Source organism: Pelophylax lessonae (assembly GCF_965119305.1).
Source record: "Pelophylax lessonae genome assembly, chromosome: 2".
NCBI lineage: Eukaryota > Metazoa > Chordata > Amphibia > Anura > Ranidae > Pelophylax > Pelophylax lessonae.
This window is the reverse complement of record NC_138769.1, coordinates 566,067,944-566,081,121: the sequence shown is the minus strand read 5'-3', so window position 1 is coordinate 566,081,121 and position 13,178 is coordinate 566,067,944. Positions and strand designations below refer to the sequence as shown.

At 43.7% G+C, this 13,178-nt stretch overlaps 1 protein-coding gene across 2 annotated transcripts in view; it reads left to right on the top strand.

Annotated features, from left to right (window-relative positions):
* The window catches only part of GLS2 (glutaminase 2), a 144,282-nt gene that overhangs the window by 35,626 nt on the left and 95,478 nt on the right, over window positions 1–13,178 (top strand). The window lies entirely within an intron of this gene.

Here is a 13,178-nt window from a genome sequence, read left to right as displayed (position 1 = left end):
CTAGCAATTTTTGTATATATGAATTTGTGTGCCAATGCTAAACAAACAAAAAAAAAACAAAAAAAAAAAAAAAAGGGGGAAGAAAAGAAAAAAAGAGAAGAAAATGACTAGAAAATACAATAAATACAATAACAGAGTAATGTTCAAACATCCCCATCCCCCCCACCCCACCCGTCTCCCCAAAATTGGAGAGGGTTTGTATCCCACCCACCGCGGACCTCATAGTCCACCCTAGAGGGTAAGTGTCAAAAAAAGGCGCTATATTACCCCCCCCCCCCCTTTAGAAAAAAAAAAAAGGGAGAGGGGAGAAGACTCCGGCGTTCAAAAAGGACAAAAAGTACTTATATCTTTAGTCACCCAAATATCGGGTAAAATTTGGGAAAGTAAACTGTGACAAACCAAGAAAAAAAAAGAAAAAGGGGAAAAAAACATATACATATATATTATCACTAACCATATATATATTATAAGTTATCCTAAATTGCCATGCATTACAGTTTTCCAGGAAGGCCCCAAAAAAAAAAAAAAAAAGAAAATTCAGTTCCAGTCTTACTTATATGTCTCAAGCCAGGATAACACCTCTTTAGGGGAAGAAAAGAAACGCACATGTTCACCATCTTGAACCCGCAATTTAGCCGGGAACAGAGTACTATATTTCAACCCCTTTTCTCTTAACTTAGAACGGGCTTGATCAAATGATTTCCTCTGACGCTGTGTTTCAACAGAATAATCTGGAAAAATAAAAAGTTTACCACCCTCATATTTCACTTCACCCTGAGAGCGGGCCGCTCGTAAGACAGTGTCCCGGTCACCATAATGAAGGAACCTCAGAATAAAGGTGCGGGGAGGGGAGCCAGGAGGCCCTCGCTTCACTGGTATCCGATGCGCACGTAACACTGAAAAAAAAGCAGAGAACTTAGCATCTGGAAGGATGGACGGGAGTAAGTGCTCAATAAAGGACACCGGGTTTACACCCTCGGACCCCTCCGGGAGACCAATAATCCGTAGATTATTCCTACGATTGCGGCTCTCTGCATCTTCTGCTCGTATCTCCAGCTGCTTAACCCTGGCTTTGAGCAGCTGAATATCCGAGTTATAACCTTTCTGTGTGTCTTCTACTTCTGAAACCCGCATTTCCATCTCGGTGACTCTGTCTCGAAAATTATCCATATCTTTACGGATAAGTCCAATATCTGATTGTACACAATCAATTTTAGAGGTCAAGGCTGTCTTACAGTCTACTATGGCATGCATGAGTGTCTCTAAACTTGCAGGCAGTTCTGCATCCCTGGTCACTGTTGTCTGGTCGGTCTGAGACGCCATAGTTACCGTAGACTTGGACGGTGATGTCACAACTGCACGGCGTGTCTGTACACCCCCTTTATTTTTGGGCATTCCTCCCCCAAAAATAAAAAAAAAAAAGGGGGGGGGAAAGGGGGAAGGAGTACTCAAACGTCCCAGTCTCTTTCTTTTCCCCCTCCTCTCCCCTTCCTTAGTATAATATAGCAGGGAAGTTCGGGAGGTTTAAGTCCATCCAGTCTTGATATCAATCTGCTTTGTTAAATTTGTTGCATAAGTTGTATATGTCTTTCGCTTAACTTTATGTAATTAATAGTTTACTACATAAACATGTACTGTGCCCAGAGAGTAGAAGATATTTGATGTGGCAGGCTGGCAGTATGCGGTGGAGTGTGCTTAAGTTGCGGGAAAAAGCAGAAAGAAAGCTGTTTAAATGAATGAAAAGGGGGATATATCCAGCTTGAGTGTTACTCACTGCTTTCCTTCGACCAGTCTTTTCACATAGGATCCCAGCTTATCAGCGTCCTCAGGGGGCAGGGGGCATAGGAAAACCGGCCAGTGCAAGCAGTCCGGTGACTACTAGCCAAGTCTGCTCCTCTTTACTTCCTCAATGTGGCGCCCAAGGATCCTACCAGCGGATCCACAGGGAAGTCGTCCAGCACACCAGCCGTCCAGTGCACGTACAGCCCGTACACCGCGGCAGCTCACACCGCTCACACCGCTCCAGTCAGTCCCGTCACCCCGGTCTCAGCCAATACCGCGGCATCCGGCATGGGAGGAGTCTAAGATGGCGCCGGGAGCAGACGTGTTCTAACTGAGCTCCCGACTCCGGCGTGTATCCTTATAACTCACCCAGGTTGACTCCCCTGGTGTTCGGCCGCATGCACCTTCTGATGCTGGTGTCCAGAGCGAGGGGATAGGTGGAGGGCGGGCTATCCAGCGTTGGCTGTATTTACTGCTGCGGGCTGTGTGCGGGCTGTGTCCTGGTGTCCTGGCGGTCTGTGCTGGGCGGCTCGTCTGCTCCTTCGTCCCTCCTTCGTGGCTGCTCTGAGGAACTCCTTTTCCATTTCTGATTAAATATTATGAAACCACTTCTATTAGACTCATTAAGCACGTGGGCTGGTTATTGCTGGTCTGCAGGCATCTGCAGATGCTACAGTGCCTCTTGGACCGTTACCGCAAGGTGAGGTGTCTTGCCAGCTGCATTAATGATGCGTCCACCATCGGAGGGGACCGCAGCAGGTTGACCTTTAGCTTTTTCAGGGTATACAGTTTTGACAACCTGTTTATACAGGCCTTTTTCTCTGACCCGTTCCATTCTTCCTGAATTACCTCCTCCAGTTGTTCAGTGAAGGGAAAATAGTACTTTCTAACCTTGTGGGGAGTTTCCTCCACTTCACTCCAGGCAATTGCGTCCTTACTGCCTTAATGAAAGGCTCTATTGGGCTATCGTCAAAGCCTGTGGCCCCTGTAATGCCTTCTTCTTCCAACAAGCTTTCCAATTTGGACACCACCTACTGGCTTTGGTTAAAAGTGCTAGGCAATTCATCCACCGACTGGGAAGTACAGGCTTCATGTATCAACTCCTTGGCCGATTCTTTAATCAAGGCGGCTAATTTCCAGACATTCCTTTCTTTGTCAGTTGTTGCTTCCTCCAAGCAAACTGACATACTAGCTTGTTAGGCAATGACTTTCTACCATAAATGCCGCAACCATTAGGCCAGGTAACCTGTGGTGTTTGTAAATAATAATGAAGGGCGAAATGATGACCTTGATCAACGTTGCCTGGATGTTTGCGCCTATGGTAAATGTTCTGGCTTTTAGAAAGCTCCCTCCATCTTGAGGCCCTTGCAGGGCTGTATCCTACTTGTTCCAGGCAGACTTGACATATTACCTTGGCAGGCAATAACTCTCCACCACAAATGCAGCAACTATTAGGGCTGGTAGCCTGTGATGTTTGTAAACGGGGAACAATGATAATGAGTGGTGAGATGATGACCTTGATCAACATTGCCTGGATGTCTGCTCTTAGATGGCAACTTGTCTTGAACTTTAGAGGGCTTCCACCATCTTGAGGTCCTTACAGAGCTGTAGATATTGGCTCTCTTTTTCTTAATCTTCACTACTTACCTAATCCCTATACCTTAAAAGCAATGGGTGGTCTGACTGGGCAGCGTTCTCCATAGAGCAAAGCAGCGGACTGAAATGAAAAACAGCATGACACAGTGATCCAAGAGCAAGTATTGAGAAAGGGATAGGAAGAGCAAAGGTGAAATGCCATAAACAGCACAGTGATTGTAGGGCAACACTGAGAAGGAGAAAGCAAAATCCCAGGTAAATGCCATAAAGAGCCAGTGATCCTAGAGCAACACTGAGAAGGAGATAGGAAAAGCTCAGGCGAATGCCATAAAAAGGGAAAACATACCCGCAAACAATGACTACATAAGCATCTAGCAAGCATGAGTAGAGGGTGCCACCATGTGTTGCCCAAAAATGCCATAAAAAAAATTTAAAACTATCACATTTTGCCATCAGTGCCTGAGCATGGTCTGATCGCCATCTTGGAAAAGGGCTAGCCAGGAAACAGACCACAGGAGCCACATCACTTCCTGCCTTTCATGATCAGAGTACACTTGCACTGCTGCAGCCATCTTGGAAATGGCAAACGCCCACAAAAAAGTGAAAAGCATATGGAAAGCAAAGGGAAAACGCTGTCACTTACGTCAAAGCTTGCTTAAAGCTTTCTTTGACAGGCCTGCTCCGCCAAAATGGGGCTCCAACCATATAGCTCATGTAGAGGCTGTACAGGAAGGATTTCCACCCAGGAGAGGCTGAACAATGCCCCCCAGACCACCAGAATGGGGCTCAAGCGATATAGCACATTTAGAGACTGTACAGGAAGGACTTCCACCGAGAAGAGGCTAAACCTGGCTGGGGCGACAAACGATAAGGGATACCCCATGACTCCAGACCTTATCAGGTGAGAACAAAAAGGAGAATGCTGCAAGCCGGGTCTGTCTTTGATTTATAGTTAACCAGTCCAACCATATAGCTCATGTAGAGGCTGTACAGGAAGGACTTCCACCCAGGAGAGGCTGAACAATGCCCCCCAGACCACCAGAATGGGGCTCCAACCATATAGCTAATTTAGAGACTGTACAGGAAGGACTTCCACCTAGGAGAGGCTAAACCTGAATAGGGCGACAAATGGTAAGGGATATCCGTGACTCCAGTCCGGTTTAGGTAAGGACAAAAAGGAGGATGCTGCAAGCCGGCACTTTGATTTATACCTACTTTGACTTTGATTTATAGTTAACCACTCCAATCAGGTTGTGGGGGTGGAGCTACAACCCATTGTATGCTGCCATGATGCACCAGGAAAAATATTAATAGTTCATATTTCTCAAATCAGTTGAATTTGGTGCTGAGAACCTGTCACTGTTTGTTTTTGCTTGTGGATCAAATGATTTTGGTGCTGAGAATCTGCAACTGCTTGTTTTTGGCTTATTGATCAGGTGACGATAATGCTGAGAACCTGTCACTGCTTGTTTCTGGCTTATTGATCAGGTGATGATGATGCTGAGAACCAGTCACTCCTTGTTTCTGGCTTATTGATCAGGTAGTTTTGGTGTTGAAAACCTCCCACTGCTTGTTTTTGGCTTGCAGATCAAGTGGTTTGGAATCCATTAAGACATAAGCCTGAATGTAGGCCTATACATACCTTCAGTTGCTTTTCTTCCTCTCCCCCACCCACACTTGAATACAAACCTATTCTACACAAAAAAAAACTTCCTTTAAATGGAAACTCTACCCATAACAAAATGATAACAAATAATGTTGTTTGGAAAAGGAATATACTTTCCACAATAATAATTATGCTACCAAAATTAGTGTGTGCTGTCAATTGCCTACAGCATTGCTCCTGTTTCTTCTTGCTGGAGGCTGCCATTTTGCTGAAGCCCAGAAACCCAGTAGTTAATAATAAAGTGAAACTAAACCCATCGATTTAACAGTTTCAAAAAAACAATTACATTCTTGGAATGCTGGCATTGCTAACTGTCAAATTGTGTTCCCAACCAAACTTACAAACCATCAAATTGCTGTTATCATAACTGATCACATGTGTAGCACCATGGAAGTTGCAGTTCAAACAGAAGCAGCTTCCTTGACTGTAAAAGATAGGAGGGTTTAATTCCACTTTAAGGCTGTCATCAGATCGGCCTCTACAACCTCAGCAGTGCCTAAAAATGGCTAAAATTAGAGAGAAAATGTACATGTGCAGAGCAGGGTGAGACAGTGTTTTATTAGATCTTAAACAGTATAGACACTTATTTTTAATGTTCCACATAGCTATGCATGCAAAAGGGGCCAGCCTAAAGTCATCTAGCAGGACCTCCTATTTTTTGACTAATGTTCCACTTTAAGTTTCTGGCAGGGTTAGAGCATGCCCACTCTCTACTGCCTCAAGCATTTTTAATGGTCCATCACTACCAGGTGATAGTTTCCTTATTAAACATTAGGAATCTGTAGGGGAAAAGGAGGGAAGCAGAAAGGAGAAGACAGGCTCCATCACCACCTAGAAGCATCAGAGCTTTGCCCGATCAGAACAGCCTGGCATTAAAATGAGGCACTGACATCTGCTGCACGCAGAAACACATGTAAGTGATACCTTCACTTCAAGGGGCAAATGCTAATGTCAGGTTAAAGGAGTTGTAAAGGCAGGAAGGTTTTTATCTTAATGCATTCTATCATTAAGATAAAAAGCAGCCTCCCCAGCCCCCCTAATACTTACCTGTGCCCCCTCTCTTTCCAGCGATGTCCACAAGTCCCTCGGCTGTACTGGGACTCTCCCTCCTGATTGGCTGAGAAACAGCTGCGGCTCCTGCAGCTGTCACTCAAAGTCAGTGAGCCAATCAAGAGAGAGAGGGGCAGGGCCGAACAGCTTGGGTTGGGTGCCCCCATAGCAAGCTGATTGCTATGGGGGCACTCAATAGGAGGGAGGAGCCAGGAGCAGAGAAGAGGGGCCCAGGAAGTGGAATATCCAGGCTGCCCTGTGCAAAACCAACTGCACAGAGGAGGTAAGTATAACATGTTTGGTATTTTTTTTTTTAAATGAGACTTTACAATCACTTTAAGTAATAAATTCTACAGAATAAACGTACATACATTGTTTTAATTTAGCGTAAGTGGTATGCTAAAGCAAGGGTTAAAGCAAAACATCATTGAGTGTTGCACAGTTATACAGACTCCCCTCCTGTAATGAGATTGCTTACCTTAATTTCACAGCATACTGTGAGCTTCTCACACTGCATTAGAAGTTTCAGCAAGCTTGCAGAAATAGTACACACATCTTTTTTGGTGTAACTTGGTGCATTAGACTAGCCTTTCACAACCAGCCCTGCGGCACATTGGTGTGCCGCTAGAGGTCGTGTGCTACGGGATGTCTGGAATGGGCAGTATTTTGCACGTGTTCCGTGACACACAGTAATGTGAACCAAGCCTTGAATAGGGGTGCCTCAAGGCTGAAAATACTTTTCAAGGGTGCTCTGACTGGAAAAAGGTTGGGAAACACTGCATTAGACAGCCCATTCAAGTTAATGGGTTTCCTTAAACTAATGCATGGCAATATACATATGCTAATGCACCGCAGTGATGAGAATGGGCCCAGATAGAGCTCACCTCATTTCCAGGCTGATGGATGTCCAGTATCATCACCTGTTTCCCAGCTTTACTGTTTCTCGCCCATAACTTGTTTCAATCGTTGGACTGCAATTCTTTCAACTATGGAGGCTCACCATTATACGTTAGCATTACCTTGGGCTGTCTGCATGGAAGTACATCCTTCCTAGAAATAGAAACTCATCTAAACTGACACCCACTCAGCAAAGCAGTTTGATATTTGCATAACTTTCCCAAAGATCTAGCCTACAGCTTGCATCAGGGCTGAGGGTTCTTGAGGAGGATACTGAGGCAGGTTGCTTGTGATTATTTCAGGAAGCTATGTAGAGCACCCTGCTGGCCCCTCACGCCATATATGATCTACCTATATTGCATAGAAGCACAGAGGCACAGTGATTACATCATGAATGTAATGAAAAAAACAAAAGTTTTGTTTAGAAAAAAAAAAATAGCATGTTAAAGAGGAAAAAAATGCGAAATCAGGGGAAGAAAAATATAGGAATATTTAGCTTTAGCTTTAACTTTAGCCTCAGAGTAAGATTGAAATAATGAATCAGGGAATATTGGAGGCACTTTTTTAACATTTTTTTTTGGTGGCAAAAACTCTCACACCACTAAGTTCTCGCTTGAAAAAACAAATGTATCTGAACAGGTTTTGCTAGTTTCCCTAGAATGTTAGGATAGTGAAGGGTAGTAGCATGTTGCTCTCCAGGCTTTGATTCCACATTTTGACACAACCATAAAATTAGTTATTGTAACGATGCTTAGGGGGAGTCATGTGAAATGACCCCCTATCTTGCAGTCAATATACCTGACGCTATATCAGCACCTGGACAAGAGGGGGACTTAAGCCTCCACTAAGTGGATGTTTAACCATCTCGTGTTTTGTAGTTCTGTAGTGCCTGCACCTAGAATGGCCTTAGCTTGTAAGGGAGAGTTCATCCCAGGAGTAACTGGCCCCTAAGGTGTATCACTTACATTCTCTTGCATCTACGAAGAGATGCAGGTACAGACTTGAATGCCATTTTCAGTGCTTGAAACTCGGTGGGTAGGACAGGCGGACAAAGGAAGTAGAATAGCCAAAACTCACATGGGCCTCCTACAGCTCCTTGTTTAGCAGTCAGTGGGTAGGCCACTGCATCCAGAATCCAGTGTAACTCTTTTCCAGTGCTGCCTCTAGCAGCAAATATTGTTTTAGACCCACATGTCTGCCTTAAAAACAACGGAGATACACTCTAGACACAAGCTCTACCTGAGATCTACAACCAAGCATGCAGCCTGCAAACAAACACCCATACCCTGGGAGGGCTGAAGGGTTTCCCTTTCCCTAGGAGGGAGGACTTGCAAAAGACTCCTCCTTCCCAGCAGGAGAAGGCTACAAAAGACAAGCACTCCTCAGAAAAGGACTCCCTCATTCTAGGATGGAAGAAGGGAAAAGGAACTTTCGGAACATTGCAGCCCTGCTTTGTGAAAGTTGGTCCAACCACTGATGAAAAGTTCACCTTGGGGGGGGGGGGGGGGGGGTTTGCTGCAGCTGAGAAAATAGACAAAACTCTCTGCATCCATCCACCTCTGACACAGAACTCTGGAGCCTCCTCAACAGAATATTTGGCATATGTCACACGTCATACTATCATTCATGAGTGCAGTACTCAGCAAGACAAAGCATAAAAATAAAACAATATGCAGCAGGGCTGATAGAGAACACATCCCTACAGTCTTACGCAATAATCACATTTGAGAATGGCTTGCTTAGTGTGATTATCTCTAGATTAGAGATAAATGGATAATGTAATATGACAAATTAAATCAATGTAACAATATCTTCTTACACTGCTGTGTGGTAGCTTTATTCAGGGCTCATCTGCAGCAGAGACCTGCTGTAATATTGACACGGAAGGTCACTCAAACACAAGGTTTTATATTGGGGTCAGTCACTAAAAGACAACTTGAACAAAAGAAAAAAAAACATGAAGATTGACTATTATTTAGGGAGTATCTAGATACATGATATTGTCAAAAGTATTGGGGCACCTGCCTTTACACGCACATGAACTATAATGGCATCTCAGTCTTAGTCCGTAGGGTTCAATATTGAGTTGGCCCACCATTTGCAGCTATAACAGCTTCAACTCCTCGGGGAAGGCTGTTTATAAGGTTTAGGAGTGTGTCTATGGGAATGTTTGACCATTCTTCCAGGAGGGCATTTGTGAGGTCAGGCACTGATGTTGAAGAGAAGGCCTGGTTCACAGTTTCCGCTCTAATTCATCCCAAAGGTGTTCTATCGGGTTGAGGTCAGGACTGTGCAGGCCAGTCAAGTTCCTCCATCCCAAACTCGCTTATCCGTGTCTTTGTGGATCTTACTTTGTGTACTGGTGCACAGTCATGTTGGAACAGAAAGGGGCCATCCCCAAACTGTTACCTCCAGAGAAGGCCAACAAAGCTAGAAATAAGGGACTGGTGGATCTCAGCTATGAGGAAAGACTACAAGCATTGAACTTATTCTCTCTGGAGAAGAGACGCTTGAGAGGGGATATAATTATTATTATTATACAGGATTTATATAGCGCCAACAGTTTACGCAGTGCTTTACAATGTGGGGGAAGACAATACAGTTACAGTACAATTCAATACAGGAGGAATCAGAGGGCCCTGCTCGTTAGAGCTTACGATATGATATCAATGTACAAATACCGTACTGGTGACCCTAGCATAGAGAACAAACTATTCAGCGGAATATAAAAGGAAGAAAGAAGAAGAAGAAAAGCGGTTTAAACCTTAAATTGCGTAAAGGATTCTATACAGAGCGGTAAGGATGTGGAATTCTCTTCCACAAGCAGTGGTGTCAGCGGGGAGCATCAATAGTTTCAATAAACTATTAGATGGGCACCTTAACGGCCACAACATATAGGGGTATACAATGTACTATTGACATAAACACTTATATATATATATATATACACTAATCATAGCTTGAACTGAATGGACTGGTGTCTTTTTTCAACCTCACTATGTAAAATTTGGGAGCATGAAATTGTACAAAATGTCTTGGTATGCTGATGCCTCAAGAGTTCCAACCCCTAAAAACAATCCACACCATAATTCCCCTCCACTAAATGATTTTGACCAGTGCACAAACCAAGGTCCATAAAGACATGCATGAGCGAGTTTGGGGTGGAGGGTCCAACATTAGTGCCTGACCTCACAAATGCGCTTCAGTAAGAATGGCAAACATTCCCATAGACACACTCCTAAACCATGTGGACAGCCTTCCCAGAAGAGTTGAAGCTGTTACAGCTGCAAAGGGTTGGCCAACTCACTATTGAACCATACAGACTAAGATTTGGATGCCATTAAAGTTTATGTGCCTATAAAGGCAGGTGTCCCAATACTTTTGACAATATAGTGTATGTTAATAATGCCTGCTTGAGCATTACCATGAGAAATTTACTGGTTGCCCTAAATTGCTCCCAAAAAAATAGCAGTGTGCTTACGGTGCCTACAGTCTTATATGCAGTGTGAGATCATCTAAGGCACTGTGCCTGTGACACCTTGTCTCACGAGATTTGGCATGAAATTCAATCATCTCCACCTTTAGAATAGCCATTATATAAATTAAAGAACGGTAGAAAAAAAGGGGGGGGGTTAAAATGTAGTCCGATCATAGCTGTCTCTTAAGTCACACCAATGTTTGTTCATCAGTACCATCCATCATTGACTCCATGCAGTCTGGACTGACCTTTGGGGAGTGATGGTTATATGTCATGCCCTCAGTGATAATTATCACTTAAGCAGATTGGCGATGTGAATCAGCTGGCTGCTGGTGTAATAGATGCGCTCGTCGTCCTGGCGCGGTATACCTGCACACTTATGAATGCAGGTTCTACTACGTCGGGAAAACCAAACTTGAATTTTGGAGGAGAATTTATCGGCATTTGGTAAACATCAACAAAAAGGACCTTGAGCTTCCCCTTGGAAGACACAGTGCTCTACGTCATAGGAAGTCTACACCAAGACTAAAATACATAATGACATATATTGTGCTGCCACGCAGCTTTAACTGTCTAGCAGTTGTTATTACATGTTATGTTATGCTATGTTATTGGTATCTTCCTTGCACCCCTGCTGTTTCTGGCTAGATGGTTTCTCCCATCTCCATTTTCCTGCTGTATCTACCATTTTGTTTAGTTGTTATGAGGAGACTGCAGAGTGTGGAAGCTGTGTAACTTCATTGTAAATTTACCTATGGAAAAGCCTCTATGTTTATGCCTTTGCTAACTTGAAGCATAAAGAAGCATTGGAGAACACCTCTGGAGTCTTTATTCATTGAGTAAACTATCTGTTAAAGCCATCATTCAACCTGCTGCACACACTTTCAGACTGGGGGTCTACAAGAAGGTCACAGGTACAATCGATGCTGAGACAGAACAGTAAATTTACAGGAATACACAGCTTCAGAGAGTACATTTCCATGAAGAATCCATCACAGGTATCTCTGCAGCTTAAGAAAAGTAAATTTACAGGAATACACAGCTTCAGAGAGTACATTTCCATGAAGAATCCATCACAGGTATCTCTGCAGCTTAAGAAAAGTAAATTTCCAGGAATACACAGCTTCAGAGAGTACATTTCCAAGAAGTACTTGAAGTAAATTTCCAGTTGTTTCATCACACAGGTATCTCTGCAGCTTCAGAAAGTAAATTTCCAAGACTCTGCAGCTTCAGAAACGTAAGTACCACACCTGTGTGTCACCAGAAGCATTACTCTGCATATGAAACCAGCCACCTACTGAATGCTTCATTACTGTTACAGCCTTCTGAGGTGATCCAGTTTGAACTAGTTCCAGCACTAGCCATTATTGTAACAAAAAATACCTCAGCCCAGCCTGCTTAATAATAGAAGTCACTACTTACAGAGCTGAGCTCTGGCAGATTTCTAACAAGACACCAGAAATACAGTACTTATTATGTCTGACAGAGATCTCACAGAATTACCTGCATTTAGTCAAGATAAAGCAGACTCCTTACTTCATTCTGCTCGTCCTGTCAGAGCCCCTCATCCATCCTTGAAGGCAAGGGAGGTTTATGAAGCAAGTAAGGAAGAAACATCTAGTAACCTGACTGCATTGTGGGAAAAGACTTTAAGTTGTATAACAGCCACTAATCAAACTAGCAACAATTCTGAGCAATTGAACACTGCTCTCTCAAGGGTTAAGAAGGCATTTGAGAATTATAAAAGACTTTCTGAGAAGTACTATTCCCTATTGTCACATTCCAACATAGAGGAAGCTGCATTGGAATTAAAGGACTTTACTTCTAATGACCAGCAGAGGCATAGTACATATCTTGAAGCAAAGGCACAGATAGAAGGTAGATTGGCACAGCTACATGAAACTATATCCTGCAACTCTGCTTCTTCCAGACACTCAGGAAAATCTTCTAGGTCTGCCCGCTCATATCATAAATCTTCTTCTAAGTCATTGCGGTCCTGCTCTATAAGGTCAATACTGAGCGACCAAATACTCAAAGCTCGCCAAAAGGTTGCAGTAGCCCAGGTTCAAGCCGCCTGCTCTGAAAAAGAAGCAGCCTTCAAGGCAGAAGCTAAATACAAGGAAGCAGAAGCTCAACGCATTCAAGCAAGAATACAAGCAGAAACAGAGGCTCAGCTAGAAATTCTTCAGAAGAATAGAGAAAAGGAAGTAGCTTTAGCAGAGTTATCTGTCTTGGAACAAGCCCTATTGGAAGAAGAAGGAGCAGCTTGTACCAGCTTAGCTGCTTGTCAAGACCCTGTTGAAAGGACCCTACAGTTTGTCCTAACTCAGAACCACGACAATACAGTCCCACCTACAGTTGGAGATTCTTCTCATAATCATCCAGCAAGTGGATCAGAAGGTAATGTGTCGCCAAAGCAAGCTGGTCAACTAGACGCACCTACTAACAGAGACCCTCCACAATTACCGCACGTCACAAAATCAAGTGAATCAACCTACGCAGCTCATGTGCCACCACAACAACATGTGCATAGAGATTACAAGGGCACAGCAGAAGACTACAGAATGAACTCTATACCCCCTTTGATACAGCTCTCTTTAACTTCAAATGCTCAGAGACCTTCAGACGACAGACCCTTACCTAGATTAAACCCATCTGCAACACCTTTCTCTCTACCTACCAGCCAACATCATATACCAACCATGGTCC